The sequence below is a fragment of the Anser anser genome, assembly GCF_964211835.1.
Source record: "Anser anser genome assembly, chromosome: 6".
NCBI lineage: Eukaryota > Metazoa > Chordata > Aves > Anseriformes > Anatidae > Anser > Anser anser.
In genome coordinates this window covers 18,814,467-18,829,253 of record NC_139726.1, presented here as the reverse complement: position 1 = coordinate 18,829,253, position 14,787 = coordinate 18,814,467, and the positions used below count along the sequence as shown (strand labels likewise).

The window sequence follows — 14,787 nt, the reverse complement described above, 5'->3', positions numbered from 1 at the left end:
GCTGACCCCCAAGCAACTTTTCAGCATACCAAAGTAAAAAGCAGGAGATCTACACCCACATCCACACACCTTCCTTTCCCTGTTTATCCACAGTTTATTCAGCACCTCCGTAGTCTTCACACCTGAGCCAGGAGAAACAACCCACTTTGCTCTACAGGCCGTTCTGACTGCTGCTGAAATTTGCAGGCTGGTAGCCTTTTTTTTTCTTTTTTCTTTTTTTTTTTCTTTTTTCACTTAGCACAGCCTTTCCTACTTCACCCCAAGCCCCTTCCTGTCTGTAGGACCTATTGCTTAACAAATCAGTGTTTTCTGATCTCCCTCGTCTCAGGCTTAGGCACAAGGAGTCCCTGTTTCTAACCGTAAACCCTGTGCCCGTGTTTTTAGGGATGTTCCTTATCTGGGCCATTCTTTCATCTTTCCCGCCCGCCTCTTTAACAAACCCTTTGCAGCTTCCTTTGATTGAACTCAGTTCACTCAGGTTAAGGAGCAATAGCAAGCTGAACAGGAAAAAGTCACATTTAATATTCATAGGAGGATACAAGTGTATTTATCCAGTTTGTAAACTATTTCCTTCAGAAGTGTCCAGCTTGCTGGCTGGTGATGCAACAGGCATGTGTTTATTTGTTTTATGCTGTTTCAGATATGTTGTCATATAATATGCATAAAATAGCGATAATCCAGGCATACCTATTATCTGTTTGGGTTGCATGAGGAGAGCAGTACTTATTCTTCAGAAATGACTGAATAGACTTCAGATGTGCATGTTCAGAGCAGGATGCTAGGAATGGACTTAGTCCAGGACTATGAGTTAAATAACTGCTTATTGCTGTTTTTTCAGAAGATTGTTTGAAATACACCGTAGAACTGAATTATACCAAGCCCTAAAGTTAATGCCAAAAAGTAATAGAAATATGTACATAAAAATAGGAGAGAGAAAATGTTGCTTCTAGCTTGATCATGCACCAATGCTAGCACTGTTGCAAATGATTCATGTAAGTCTTCATGAGCATTTAAGTACACTGCTGATGCCAATTTTCTCTTCTTTTTTTATACACTGCTGAATGTCACCATTTTCAAACACATTTGACTGCTTTGTCTGCCTTGTGTATGCTTCTTCAAAGTATTTGCTTGACACTGATGGAGCAGCTGTACCTGGAAGGTTAGGAAATACATGTGTGTGGTCAATTCATGCGTCCCCGCTGCTGCCCTTGCACCACGCTGTGTGAGAGTCTGTGGCATGGCCGCAGCATCACTGTACTCTGGCTCTGTTTGAAAGATGAGTAATTCCTTGCCTTACAGGACTAGCTGTGGTGATTTGTACTGTTACGGGTGTTACTACCCCAGCTACTGCTGAGCCCAGCTTAGATTTGGTCTAGGAAACGACAAAGCCAGACTGGGTTTCTTTGTGTGTGGGCACAGCAGACTCCCTGGCTGGATCCTAGCCTAGGGAAGATACAGCTTCACCTCTGGAGCTTAAGTTAACGGAAGAAGGCTCCAAGTAAGTGGGACTGCATCTGGCAGAGGTCTCCCCGCTTCACTTTGTGGTGTTTGTCCCCTTTATGTTAGAAATAAATCAGAGTAGACCCTGCCAGTCTATGTGGATTTTCAGTAGTAATAAATATTAATGTATTGCACAAAATGCTGGGTCTTACATGTGTGAGACAGCCTGTTTCAAATCGCTTGAAAGTTACAAGTCTTGTGTTTTGTTTTCTTTGTTGTTGTGTGGTTTTTTTTTTTTTATGCTTTCTTAAAAAGACAGTGGAGAAGGTGATTTAAAAACAAAATCTTCTTTAATTTACTTTGATTGCTGGACTTGGGCTGTCACACTGACTTCCTCCTCTTTCCTTTTCCCCCGTTACAATAGCTTGGCAACTGCAGTGAAATGAATCTAAAGTGACAGCCTGAGACTCGGAGATGCACTAGCACACACTGCGGAGCACAGGGCCTGGCTGAGCAGTGGTGTCACTCGGACAGCCGCCCTCCGCGTGTCGGCGCTGCCACGACTCGTTCCCCGCGCATCAAATCTGCTCTGCTTTGTGTGCAGCAGGAGCTTGTTACCTTGGGTACTCGAGTCAAATACCCCTTTCATTTGTTTGTATTTACTCACGTGTGCTTTGAGGGGATGGAAACCATCTATGTCTGTAGCCACCAGTCATCGACTGGGTTGTACGTGCTGGACTGTGTGACCCAGCAATACGAGCGGCTGTCAAATGTTTGATCTTCTAGTATGCACTCTTTTTGCCTCTCGTGAACTGCAAGTCTTTGTGAGCATCCACTCTACTTGTCAGCTGAAATAAGGGTACAAAGCCTGTGTCGTGTATACAACAGTCTTTGGTAGTCAGCCACGTCTTCTCCTTTAGGCCATTGTCTTTTCAGCCTGACTGAAGCCTCCTGCTACCACGCGTGAGAGCAGGAGGATCCCTGCTTCTTTCTTTTTTCTCTTCTGCCTATTTTCCTCTTTTGTTGAGTTCACAGTGGACTCGGTGTTAGATGAGTGATAACATGTAGTGAAATGCGGTTAAATATATGGGATTCCAAACATTAAAATAACTCTCCCTTCTTGAATTATCTTTCATCGCAGGTTGTCTGAAAGCCCAGAGAATTTAGCAATACAATGTCTGGGCAGGATACTTCTGTGCACTGAGATATAATAAGAACTCATTAGGGACGAGCCACCAAAAGGACAAGGGGGGGGCTGTGGCATTACAACTATGTTAAAAGCTAGACCCAGTCATACATGGAGTATCAGAAAGTATCAGAAAGGAAATTTCACAGTTACCACTCTCACTGTTTGATCACCGTCACTTCAGGTGGGTGCAGATGTCCATACTCAACTACAATACACAAGGGGACAGATGTGCTGCTGTCCCCAGAACTGTAGCCTTGTGGAACTGCATTCCAGTTTTTATCCTCTTTCTCTTTTTCTAAAATCTTTGTATGATCTTTCTGGGGGTTGTAAGTAATCTGAGGGGAAAGTCTGGCACCTCCTTGCCCTAACAGTTAATGTAAAGGAGGCTCTGCCCTCCTCTTCTGGGCCAGTTCTTTGTTGGTCTAGAGGAAGCTGTGGAAGCCCAGCTGTTTTCACAGGCTGGAACTTTTGGATAGTGGGGAATGCTAATTATTGCTGTACCCTAAAGCCTCTCAGTCTGAAAAACAAACAAACAAACAAGCAAACAAAGAACTGGCTGTTGGGCAGATAGTCTTTTAAGCGTGTCATCTGGCATCAGCTATGGGTGGGCCAGTGGTGTATGTTTTTCTGCTATGTACAGCCATATGTTTATCAGGACAGTCTTGATGTGCAAAGAGAACGCAGCCTATCTGCTTATGTGAGACTCCAGTACTTTATCTGCTTTTTGTAGCTGTTAAGCATTGGCTACTTGCTCCCTAGCAGGAACAACTCTATCATGTAATCAGGTATCACACAACTGTAATGTTTTTTTTCCAAATATTAATGTATTTCTTTGGCAGATTTACCCAAGGGTATCATATTCCCTGTTCACATATGCAAGACATTCGTGCTCTCTACAGTTATGTAAATTTCCAAGTAAACTGGGAAATGTATTTGTGAGAATAATAAGATATCAACAAAGAACCAGAATTACACTGAGGTCTGTCCTGGCTTCCACAGTGCAGTGAAGGCTGCTGTAGCAGCAGCTCTAGGTAGGAGCACAAAAAGTACAACAACTGCCCTGCCCTTGGGATTTAGAGGGAGGAAGGGAAGGGGAGAGAAGGGGAGCAGTGACTGATACAAGTGAGTGCTGTTGCTGTGGCAGAGCCCCATCATTCATCATTCATTCAGCCCTGCTGCCAAGAGCCCTGCACTGCTGGGCAGTGCTGCAAACACTCTGATGCAGAATTTCCTGTGAAGTACTCACCTTGAAGCTCATTTTTCATCAACATCTTTCTAATTTATCAGTCAGTTTTAGTTCAACAAAATCCAAATTTGCTAGAATAAATGTTTTTGTTTTTTTTTTTTAAACTTCATTAACATGAAATGTGTTGACATTTTAAATTCAATCCTACTGTCATATTTAAGGAACGTATGGAAAATAGTCTGTACAGATTAACTAAGGAGCATTTTAATGTGGTGTTCGTTGAGTGAGCTGGTTAAATTCTGGTTAGATGTGTCCTAACTTGAGCAGTGTTGAAACTGCAGACAAGTACTTTCAGACAAATTGATGTCAAATAGCAGAATATAATCATATTTTCTCTATCTTGACCATGAAGGGGAATGTCACACAGTGCCTAACTAATCTTATATATGCTTGCATGCTTGTAGTGTTTGTTTATGAAAAAACTTGCAAGATATATAATGGCACAACACCAGTCATTTGTATGTGCAGCCTGAAAGAGTTAATAAGGTTTAACAGAAATAATCAGCAAAAGAAAAAGAAGAATTTAAAGAGAGAAGGTAAATGAAGGAATTGAGAGAGAAGTCTGAAACAATGGGCATCCCAACTGTAAGGAGGAATCTTTTAGGAAAAAATAAGGTGAAGTGATTGCTTCGCTGCTGTATTGAACCTGCTGTTTCTAGATTCTTGCCCATGACAACCATAGTAGTACCTCTTTACACAAGAGCTTATTCTCGATTAGGAAAGAATTAAGCGTTCGTCTCCCAAAAGCCTGTCTTGGTGTTTGCATTAATACTAGAACAGACTGGGTCAGGAATTTGAAAGCCTTTAAAGTTGTTGAGCCACACAGGCAGCGTGGCAATGTTTTCTGTAAAGCCATGGCTCTGTTGCCTGCCTTAAATCAGACTCTCCACAGATTAAATTAAGAAGCTTCCCATTACCAGGAACACTGTATGCTTTATGCCTATGGATAAGAAAAGCATGCCATGGATAAGTGAAGCATGCCAATACTGGAAGAATGAGCAAATTAACAGACAGCCTGGAGCAACAAGTAACTCAAACTGTCTTGACAATAAAAAAAAATGGGGAAGGGAAGTTAAAGTGCAATTCTTATCTATTGACAAAGCTTGGGAAAGATAATAAATTCATAAATTCTTAAATTCTAGGTGGAACACAGAAAAAACAGATAAGGAGGACACACAGTGTACAAATACTGGGAATCCCAGAGGGGGAGGAAGGTAAGAAGCTACCATATATCCTACATTATGCTACAAAGAAAACTCACTGTATATTGAGAGCTTATCATGTTGCTGTGAAAAGGGCACCATAGGAGACCAGCAACTGCAGAACTACTCTCCTAAAGTTAATGGACTTGGGGGGTCAAGGGAAGAGTATTTTTGTCTGCACAAAGCATCAAGGACATTTAGTTTAATAAGTGGCAAATTTTGATTTTTTTTTTCCCAGTGCTGGGCCCTGCACTCAGCAAAATTGTGCTCTTCAGTGCCCAGAAAACATGCTTTCCAAGAAAATAAGTGCTATCAGTTAGTGTAGTCTGGCTAAGTTGTGAGTCAAATAGCCCTGGAAAATGTACTTATTCCAGATGCAGTTGCAGGCAAAATGTATGTGTATGTGCATGAGAGAGAGAAAGAGAAAATTCTTAAGCTGAAGACTGCCTAGCTGTATACAAACTATGACTTCAATGGGCTTTATTGTACTTTTACTGTGATTTTATATTTCAGCTGTTGTCATGTTATAAGTAGTAACTGAATTCCATAAGCAAATGGCCATCCTGAAATAAGCTACAAAGTAAAGGAGATGGATCTCTTCTAAAGGTGCTAGAAAATCTATTTGGAGATCTATTAGTAATTTAGTTTATCCCCCCTCCCCTCCCTTCCTCCCATTTTTAACAAAGTGTTTAATACCAGCACCATTTTAGCTGGAACTGAATCTTTACTCAAGTTTTTGGAGGCTTTTTATTTGCAAGTGTACATTTACACTGGAAAGTGTGTTCTGGGGTAGGTGATGCGATATTATTCCATCTGCTAAACTTACATGGAATCCATTATTTTTGCTTCTTTGTTTCTGGGTTAGCCGAGTTTACTTTGTTCAGCCAGGAATAGATCATTTTTGTTTTTATGCTTATGGATTCAGTGGCACTGTACAGCAAACATTTTAAATTTAAGCATACGGGTAGTTTGATACTGTGTAAGAAATTTGAATCACAAGTTATTTAATATCCTAAACTGTAACAGTAGATATAATAACAGAGAGGATCTATCTTCCGATTATGTCTGTACCATTTCTTGGTTCTTTCTTGTTCCTTTGCTAATCTGAACTACTCCAGTTTGCACACAACTGGGACTTGGATGTGCTCTAACCTTGTCTGCCTGTTTGTTTCTGTTTTGTCAAAAATCTCACTACACTTCCAGTTTCCAGTACATACTTGCTATGTTTTCAAATACATTGTTATGCTATCTCTTGTTATGGGAAGGAAATCCCGTGCACATTTGCAAAGCTGTCTTTAAAAATGTAAACAACCACTTTAAAACTTTCATTTGCAAAGAAGCCTGAAAAAAAAAAAAGGAAAAAAAAAAGTACATCTTTGGGTCATTAAATCAATTGATTGATTTAGTGATACTGGTGCTGATGAGTATTGTCATGTCACAATACTTCTCAGGACCATATCCTTCCATCCTACCTTTTATTTAGTCCTTAAACTGAAGGACATTCAATCAGGGAACATCTTTTTCTCCTGTGCTTATGTAACCCCTATCACAAAGAAATCCTGCTCTGTTACTAGCACTCTTAGGTTTTATGGTCATAAAAATAAACTAATAATTGTAAGCATATGTCCTACTGTCGGACAAACTGTCGGTTATTACATTATTGCTTCTAATTTGTTTATGATGTGATCAATAAAACACAAGACTGTTCTGTATTTTGTTTGATGACAATTAGAAAAACATCAGTCTGCGGCTTGCGTCTGCCAAGTCACCAGTTTTCTGTTACTGTTTTTTTTCCCTTATAGTTAGAAGTCCAAATCAGTGCCAGATATTCTTAAACAGGGACAACTGTAATGGGCTTCTTGTCCTTTACATGCTTCCTGCCCAGATTCCATCATCACTCTTCTTCCTTCTGTGTTTTTAAATGATTGCATTTCTCATATTAGGCAAATCCTGTCCCTTACCTGGATGATGTCATTAATCTTCTTTTGCACCATGATATATTACTAAGTGACATCCCGCATCATATACGTATTGTTACTCCACTCACATGCTCAGTGAAGACATTGTTGGCATGTGGAATGCAAACCTTAAGTCAGCTGTGAAAAAGTTCTTTTTAAAAATCATGGAAAGTATGCACACCAGCAGGACAGGCTGCCCTTTTTGCTGCAGATTAAGACACAAAAGGATGAATTTTAAGAGAAGCGGGAGCACTTGCCAGGGCTATGCTGATCAAATTGCTTGTGTATGATGCTTTATTTTCCAGCCTGAGAAATTGCTATAGGAGGAATGTGGCCTTTTTGACTCATTTTCAAACACTAATTGTAAAATTCCAAGTTTATTGTTTGCAAAGTGTTAACTCTTCTCCCCCCTTGCTTTTAAATTGATGATTCTATAAGACCTGGTCTTATTTACTGTTTAGAAAGTATAAAATGCTCTTGACAGACTACGTAGTGAAGCTCCATTTTGTAACCAACAGAAGGGTATAAGCAAAAATAACAGCCATGATTTTGAGGACCAACGGGTATAAAGCATCAGGCAAATGGTAAAATATTGAACTCCGTTGAATTTTGCTTGTAGCCAATGAGATATTGCTAGCCCCTGTATAAGTCAAGCCATTTCATTCAAAAAACTTGGAACAAGGACTCACTTTTTGGCATTCATTTAGCAAGGAATTTCATAAAATGAAATGCGTTTTGCAAGGAGACTGACTGCAAACTGACTTTCTTTCATTGGACTGGATATTGTATTCTAAACAGCTATGTCTACCCACCATAAATGAGGCATAAAGTAGCCACCAGTCCTCCTTCCAGCGGTGTCTTATAATGCCGCTGGCCTCTCTGTCATACTACATTTTTGCTTTCGCTGAAACATTAGGGAGCACCCAAACCATACCAGTCCTCTCTTGGAGACTGTAATTTGAGAGCTAGTAAGATACTAATTAAGAGATTGAGGCATATAAATAGTTAGTAGAGAACATTGGAATGGAGACTGAATACTTTCAGTCTTATCATTCATTGTCTCTACTGGATCATGTTTTCATAAACTTTTAGCCCACAATTGGCTCAATTTTTAAACCATTGTTTATGTTTGATCTTTGCTAGAGCCAAATACTGCATTAAGAAATTCAATGACAAATGGGATGGAAAGCTCCTGCTCTGGAGCCTTTTTTTTTTGTTTGTTTGAATTGAGAGAGGAAAACAGCTCAGTGCAGTTTAATGATGTTCTGAAGGATAGAAAGTGAAAATATTTTCATTGCTTTGGAGAACAATAGAGTCAGCCTAATTCAAAATACCACTTTCAAATACTGAAATTCCATTTCATTTGTTAAAGCTCTAAATATGCCTTTGATTACTTTCTTATTACCTATTGACTTTGTATAAATAAATTTATTATGTATTGTTTATTTTCATGAATATTTAGGTATATCCTCACATCTTATCATAAACATATTTTTACGTAATTTCTGAATAATAAATTATGAACTACAATCCTCACCATGCATAGTAAATGTTAAATGTTGTACTGTTTGCAGACATTAAGCCATCAGTGTTATTTGAGATGTTGCAAAATCATGACCCCTTTGGAAGAAAGACAGCACAAAAGCATTCCTTCCATAGCAACTATATTCGTAGCAGCAACGTACTGGAGTCAGTCAAACTAAGCAGACCACCAGGAATCACATGCTGCCGATCAGTCGTTAGGATTTCCATTGTCAGATTTCCTCTGAAGTCACAATACAGAGAAGGGCTGTGTAATGTTTTCACTAGTGTGAGGCTTCCGATCGATATTATGGTTTGGTTTCTATAAAGAACGACTTCAGTGTGGGCAGTGGTGACAAACTTTACTTTAAAATGCTGCTATGGAAATCAGATTTTTTTTTTTTTTTCAACAAAAGGTGACAAGAACCAGACTTTTTTCTTTCTTATTTCTTCCTTGCTTCAACTATGTGCTGTCAGTTGGGAAACCCCCAGCTCAGTATTGAGTTGTATAATTCCCAGTTTTTCTTCTGTGCTGGGATCCAACTGGAATGTGTGGCATGGCAGCACGGCAGCATGGGTGATGGCACCATGCATGCCAGTGAAGGCCTGATTCCCGTATTTGGGCTCTGTGAAATGGGGTACTCAAGAGAAAAAGGTTTATTCATATCTAAAAGATAGTTTTTAATGTGCTTTGGGAAATAATACTAGACATTTGTATATTAAGCTCATAGGAAGCTCCAAAAGAAAAAAAAAAATATATATATATATATCAAAGCAGCTCATGGGAAAACACTTTTCTTGATTTTTTGAGACTTTTTTGGGAGAAACACAAAATTCTTGAGGAGTGGCAAGGAAGAAGGATACAGAAGCTTCAGATTAAAGATTCAGTTTTCTCTTTCCCTTTTAGTATTATTAAGGGAGGAAAGAAAACCTCCCAGATTTTAATTTTCAAGCTACCCAATATTTTGTTGTTACAGAGCAAGGAAGGGAAAGATTTTGTTTACTGCATTTTTAAAATCATGTCACTGAAGTATAAATGAGATCTTTCATCTCATTATCACAGCATATAATTCAAGGAACTGACTTTAATTTATGAAAGATAGTACTGGTTTTAGGGTGCCACTGAGGGCATGGGGACATGACCAAAGTTACTGGGAGCTGAGCCAAGGCACACATTTGCTCCGTCATAGTGCGCACAACATTGCTTGCCTGCTGCTCCCACTTCATTCTAAATGTGTGGTACTTCACTTCTAACGAGAGGCAAGATTCTCTGCTTCCTTGTATATAAACATCTTAACATCAGAGATGTGTGCTTCCCTCACCAGTTTCTTGTCCTAATTGAAATAACTTACGTGACCTTGTGTCTGGCTAGCTACTCACATCTAAAGCAATACCAAGAGATGTACTTGTAACTAGTAAGATTAGCATGATATATTTTATCAAATAATAAGTTCTATAACTGTTCCTAGCTGATGCAGAAATTACCTTACTTTGCAGAGGGAAGAGTATATTGGAACAAAGAGGAATTTTTACCATCTCCTGCTTTGCTAGGTCCACAAAAACTAAACCTTTTTAGTGAATGGATACCTGTAAAGACTCGTATCTTTTTATGTTAATTAATTACTTTTCCTCTGTCATTCAAGCTTTACTAGCTACTAGCTGCTATTCTCAAATAGATAATAAGTAACAGAATGAATCCCCCTGAATGAAGGCTGCAAGTCACATAATTATGAAATAATGCAATCAAAGATGAGGAAGAGTGGTCCCAATACTGTCATACCAGCAGTGAATGCACATCAGACAATAAAAATCAAATGCTGTACACCCAACAGAGACAGGGTCTGTAATACAAGGGTATAGGAATTCCATTTCAAAGCAGTGCTTAATACAATAAAAAAAGACTCAGGGTTATGGATGAGGCATTTTCTTTGAAGGTTTAAAATGGTGATGATTGTAGTTTGGTCCATGACCTTGAGAGTGACTCCCTGCTTCTGCTGGTGAGTTTGTTTGTTTGTTTGCTGTTATTGTGCACATTGCTCTGGAAGAGTGGGAGTTTTCAAGAAAAATTAACCTATTTTGCTTCACTTTTTACTTCTATAGTGTTGCTATTTGAATTCTGTAGTTCTATTATCTTCTCATGTAGTAGCACATTGTAACTTTTAGTTTTCATTTTTTCAGAGGAATAGTTATATTAAATATATATATATATGTACACACACACATATATGTATACTTCCTGCTAAGAAATGTTGTGGAACTTCTCATTAGATTCTCTGAAATGTAAAGGTTTGCCCTTCATCACAGAGAGAGAGGGGTTTCACCAAAACATCCCTCTCCTGCTTTCACTCAGGGAGATAAACTTCTTTTTTTATATATGTATTAGGATAGTCCTATTTTAAGAACTAGTCCATAGAGTAAGATTTTAACGTCATTCCTTTGACTGCAATGCAAAGGGAAACTGGAACATGAAAACAAGCACAAGCAGAGAAATAATATTCTGGCAGTGCAACATTGTGGAATTCATTTTCAACAAAAAACAAATAATCTTGTTCCCTCACAAAATCTTGTTAAATATTAATTAGCACCCAGAAAACATACGCAATAACTCATATGGGAAAATGAAAAAGTTCCGACTTTACTACGGCCTGCTCCAGGGCCTAGTTATTTAAAAAGCAAAACTCCTGCTGAAGTGAGCCTCAGGAAGCAGGACTGTGTTTGAATGTCAGAGCAGCACAGTAGCTTGATGTACAGCATGGCTAACTTCTCCCTGGCTCTTCTTGAAAGGTTGGAGTGAACAACAGAAGGCAGTGTCTCCTCAAAGAACTGTTTTCCAGGGAATAGCTGCAAGATTTCAAGTAATTTATTATATGGCCTTGAGTGTAGATGTGAGGTATGCCTTTCTGACTGCCAACACCAAGTCACATGAAGGGCTATAGGGTTGCCTTAGGAGCATAAAAATTACCACTCCTCTTGAAGGGGCCCCAAAGCAGAAAGGTAAATGCCATCACTTCAACAACCTACATATCCCACGTACAAGAAATGGGGAGAAACACTAAATGTCCTTACTTCCCAGCTTTGTTCCTTGTGGAAGCAAAACATTTCTTTCTGTGCAGTAAGTTGCTGGTGCTGCCAGTCTGTAACCGTTCACATATATCTGAAGACTCCAAACACATCTTTTTAAAAAGTTTCATCTATCCATTATCAATGCAGTGAACCAAATTTTATGTGCGCCAGTAATCCCAGAAACAAACTCAATTATCATCATTCTATTTAGTCACCAACATTTGCACAATTCATGTTTTTAAAATATAGGTCAATATTACATATTGTACACAAAAAAAATGAGCCCTTTGATTTTTGCAATAAGAAGGTACAAGTTGATTTTTTATGACTCATAAAATAAAGTTTTATGCCCACCTGAAGATCTCAGTTCCCTGATATAATTTAATTTCCCCAAATATACATAGTATTCTTCAGAGAGTAGAAAATAAATTCCTGAAAAGAGATAAGAAACCCCTCTAGAGCAAACAATGAAGCCTCTTCATTTCAGAGCCCATTTCTCTTCCCAAAGGCAATAGGGATTTGATGGACCTGGCAGACTTAATTCCCAAGCCAAATTCCTCTTACAGACAAAACCCTGCTGGCTAAGCCATTCTTTCATACTCAACGAGCTCCAGCACAGCCTCTGATCCAATGCTGGCAGTTTGACACAAGGAGAGAAGTGATTTCTCAGGTGAATATTTTGCAAACTATGCCTCCTTTCTAAGCCACTAGCTTTTTTCTCACACACTGAGCAAGAAGAGTAACAACATTGGTCCCTGTGGTATCTATCTTCTCTGCACAGAGGAGCAATGACTCATCATTATCTTCTGAGTTCTCACAGAAGGGAAGGAATGGAGACACTCGAGGGGTGTTCTATGTTGCTTGTAGCTACAGACATCTCAACAAAATATCATGATCAGATGCCTCAAAAGATAGTGGTTAACCAAAAATAATTTGCATTCTAATTTCCTTTTGATCCATAGCCTGGGCTGCTGCATAAAATGTGATATGTAAGGCTAAAAGTAATGTAAAGACTTAAGTGATTGGAGTGTCTTGTTATGTTATTTTAGTGAACTTACTGGAAAAAGAAAGAAAAAGAAGAAAGAGAAAGAGAAAGAGAAAGAGAAAAAAAGAAAAAGAAAAAGGAAAAGGAAAAGGAAAAGGAAAAGAGAAAAAAAGGAAAAAGAAAAGGAAAGGAGTTATTGTTTTCCAGCAATCAAGGAAATCAACACAAAAAGTGCTGGCTGGAGGCATGGTCTACCTTTGATACACGGACAGATTCTAGGTATTCTCTAGCAATTGGTAGCCTGTCCCATCCACACATAAGCTTCCAGCACAAGGCACCTGGACTCCTGCAGTGAGAGTATCCATCAGCCCATCCCTTCTCTACAGTGAGCATTGTAAAACTTCTGGTCAGTGTTCTAACAAGTTCCAGATACGTTTAGTAATTCCTCCTTCTTTTCAGTTTGAATACCTTTCTCAGCTTGGACTTTCCCTCTAATGTCTTTATGATCTGTTCTATTGACTGTCTTTATCACTCTTGTGCTTCATATAAATCCACAATAACATCCTGTTTGCTTTCTTCTTTTCAATAGTCAGTAGGAGAACATTTTCTGGTGCTTCCAGAAGGTTTCCTTAAAACTTTCCTCTTTTCCTTGTCTTAATAAAATTAAGGCTGAATTCTCTTATCCTATTCTAGACTTCCTATGGCAGCTTGCTAGTGCTCATGATGAAATTGTCTAATTTCTAACCTTTCTTCAATAACACCTTACTTTTATGAACCAGTAATTACCAGCAGTAATTACCAAGGACTGGCAAGCAGTGAATTAAATATCTGTTGTTCAAAGCCTTATTTCTTAGTGAATAGGGTGCTCTAAAAGCAAGGGCCAAACAGCACTGACTTGAAAAAAGGAGTAATGCAGGCAGATGCTGTACAAGTTTCCCACACACAATGAATCTCACTCTTGACCTCAGTACCCCATGCTATTCCAGTTCTGGGTCTGTTGAGCACACTCTGTCAGCCATGCTGTGCTGACTGCTTTGGTTTTCTGGTGGGAACAAATAGGGATTAGGTGGAGACCATCAAAATTACATTCCTTGAGATTAAGGAAAAATATCTTGAATTGTATGTTGAAGCATTCATTCAAGTTATGGATTAGTTTGTATTTCAGGGGTACTGTCATAACATGCAAACTTAAAAGCAACTCCTAAACAAAAAGTCCTTTACAGAAAGCCAGGTCTATAAAGAAAAGGTATCTTGGTTTGGTTTTGAGATATGCTGTAGGCATCTTTTAATCTTTTGTAACCATAAATTGAATTGAGATGTTCAAACTGGACATGAAGAGAAGAGAAACTTTTCACTGTGAGGCCAGACAGGCACTGGAACAGACTGCCCAGAGAGGCTGTGCAGTCTGCTTCCTTGGGGGTTTCCAAGACCAGATGGGCTAAAGCACTGAGCAACCTGGTCTGATCTTATAGCTGACTCTGCTTTGGTCAGAGGGTTGGATTTATGAGACCTGCTGTGGTCCCTTCACACCTGAATTATCCTGTGATCCTTTTGGGACTTTGTTGATGAGAATGAATGGAGAATGTGGATGTCAGTAATACCTAGAATGGATTTGTTGGCCCATGTACAGATGTGCTTGTTAAAAGATGCATCAGCGCTCATGGGGGAACTTAAAAGAGTATTTTGTTACAACTAACCCACTCATACCACCAGCTTTCTGCTTAGTTCTATTTCTCGTTATTGTTAAAAGAAGGGTGTACCGAATCACAGAGCTGGCTGGGAATTTCTAATAAAACTTTTTGTGTTGCAAAATACAGAAGTGTGTCACTTTCAGTCACAATTTTATTGAGCTATTATAGCATTACAATTACCTAGAATTAGAAAATAATTTTCTCTCCTAATCACAATTTTCCCAACAAGGTCTTAGTTTCATTCTGTAGAAGTAAAAAAGCAAATTGGAAATCATTTTAAATTTTAATGACGAGAAATGCCCTTCTTTCTGGGAGCTCATCTGCTTCAATACCTGATGTCTCAGCTAAGTGACCAGAGCTTCATCCCATATTACATTACTGCCGTCTTCAGAAGTTGCATAGGCTTTAGCTGATCCCAGTCAGCACAGGCAGCTACATTATAAGTTCCTCCAGAAATTGTCTGCAGTTGAGCTGCTGGGGTAGTTTCTTATA

General features: G+C 39.0%; 1 protein-coding gene across 1 annotated transcript in view; it reads left to right on the top strand.

Moving 5' to 3' along the window:
* The window catches only part of FIGN (fidgetin, microtubule severing factor), a 387,517-nt gene that overhangs the window by 252,613 nt on the left and 120,117 nt on the right, over positions 1–14,787 (top strand). Inside the window, exon 4 of the mRNA XM_083840821.1 lies at positions 5,018–5,089. The gene's annotated coding sequence lies outside the window, so the exon portion shown is untranslated. The remainder of the gene's footprint in view (positions 1–5,017; positions 5,090–14,787) is intronic.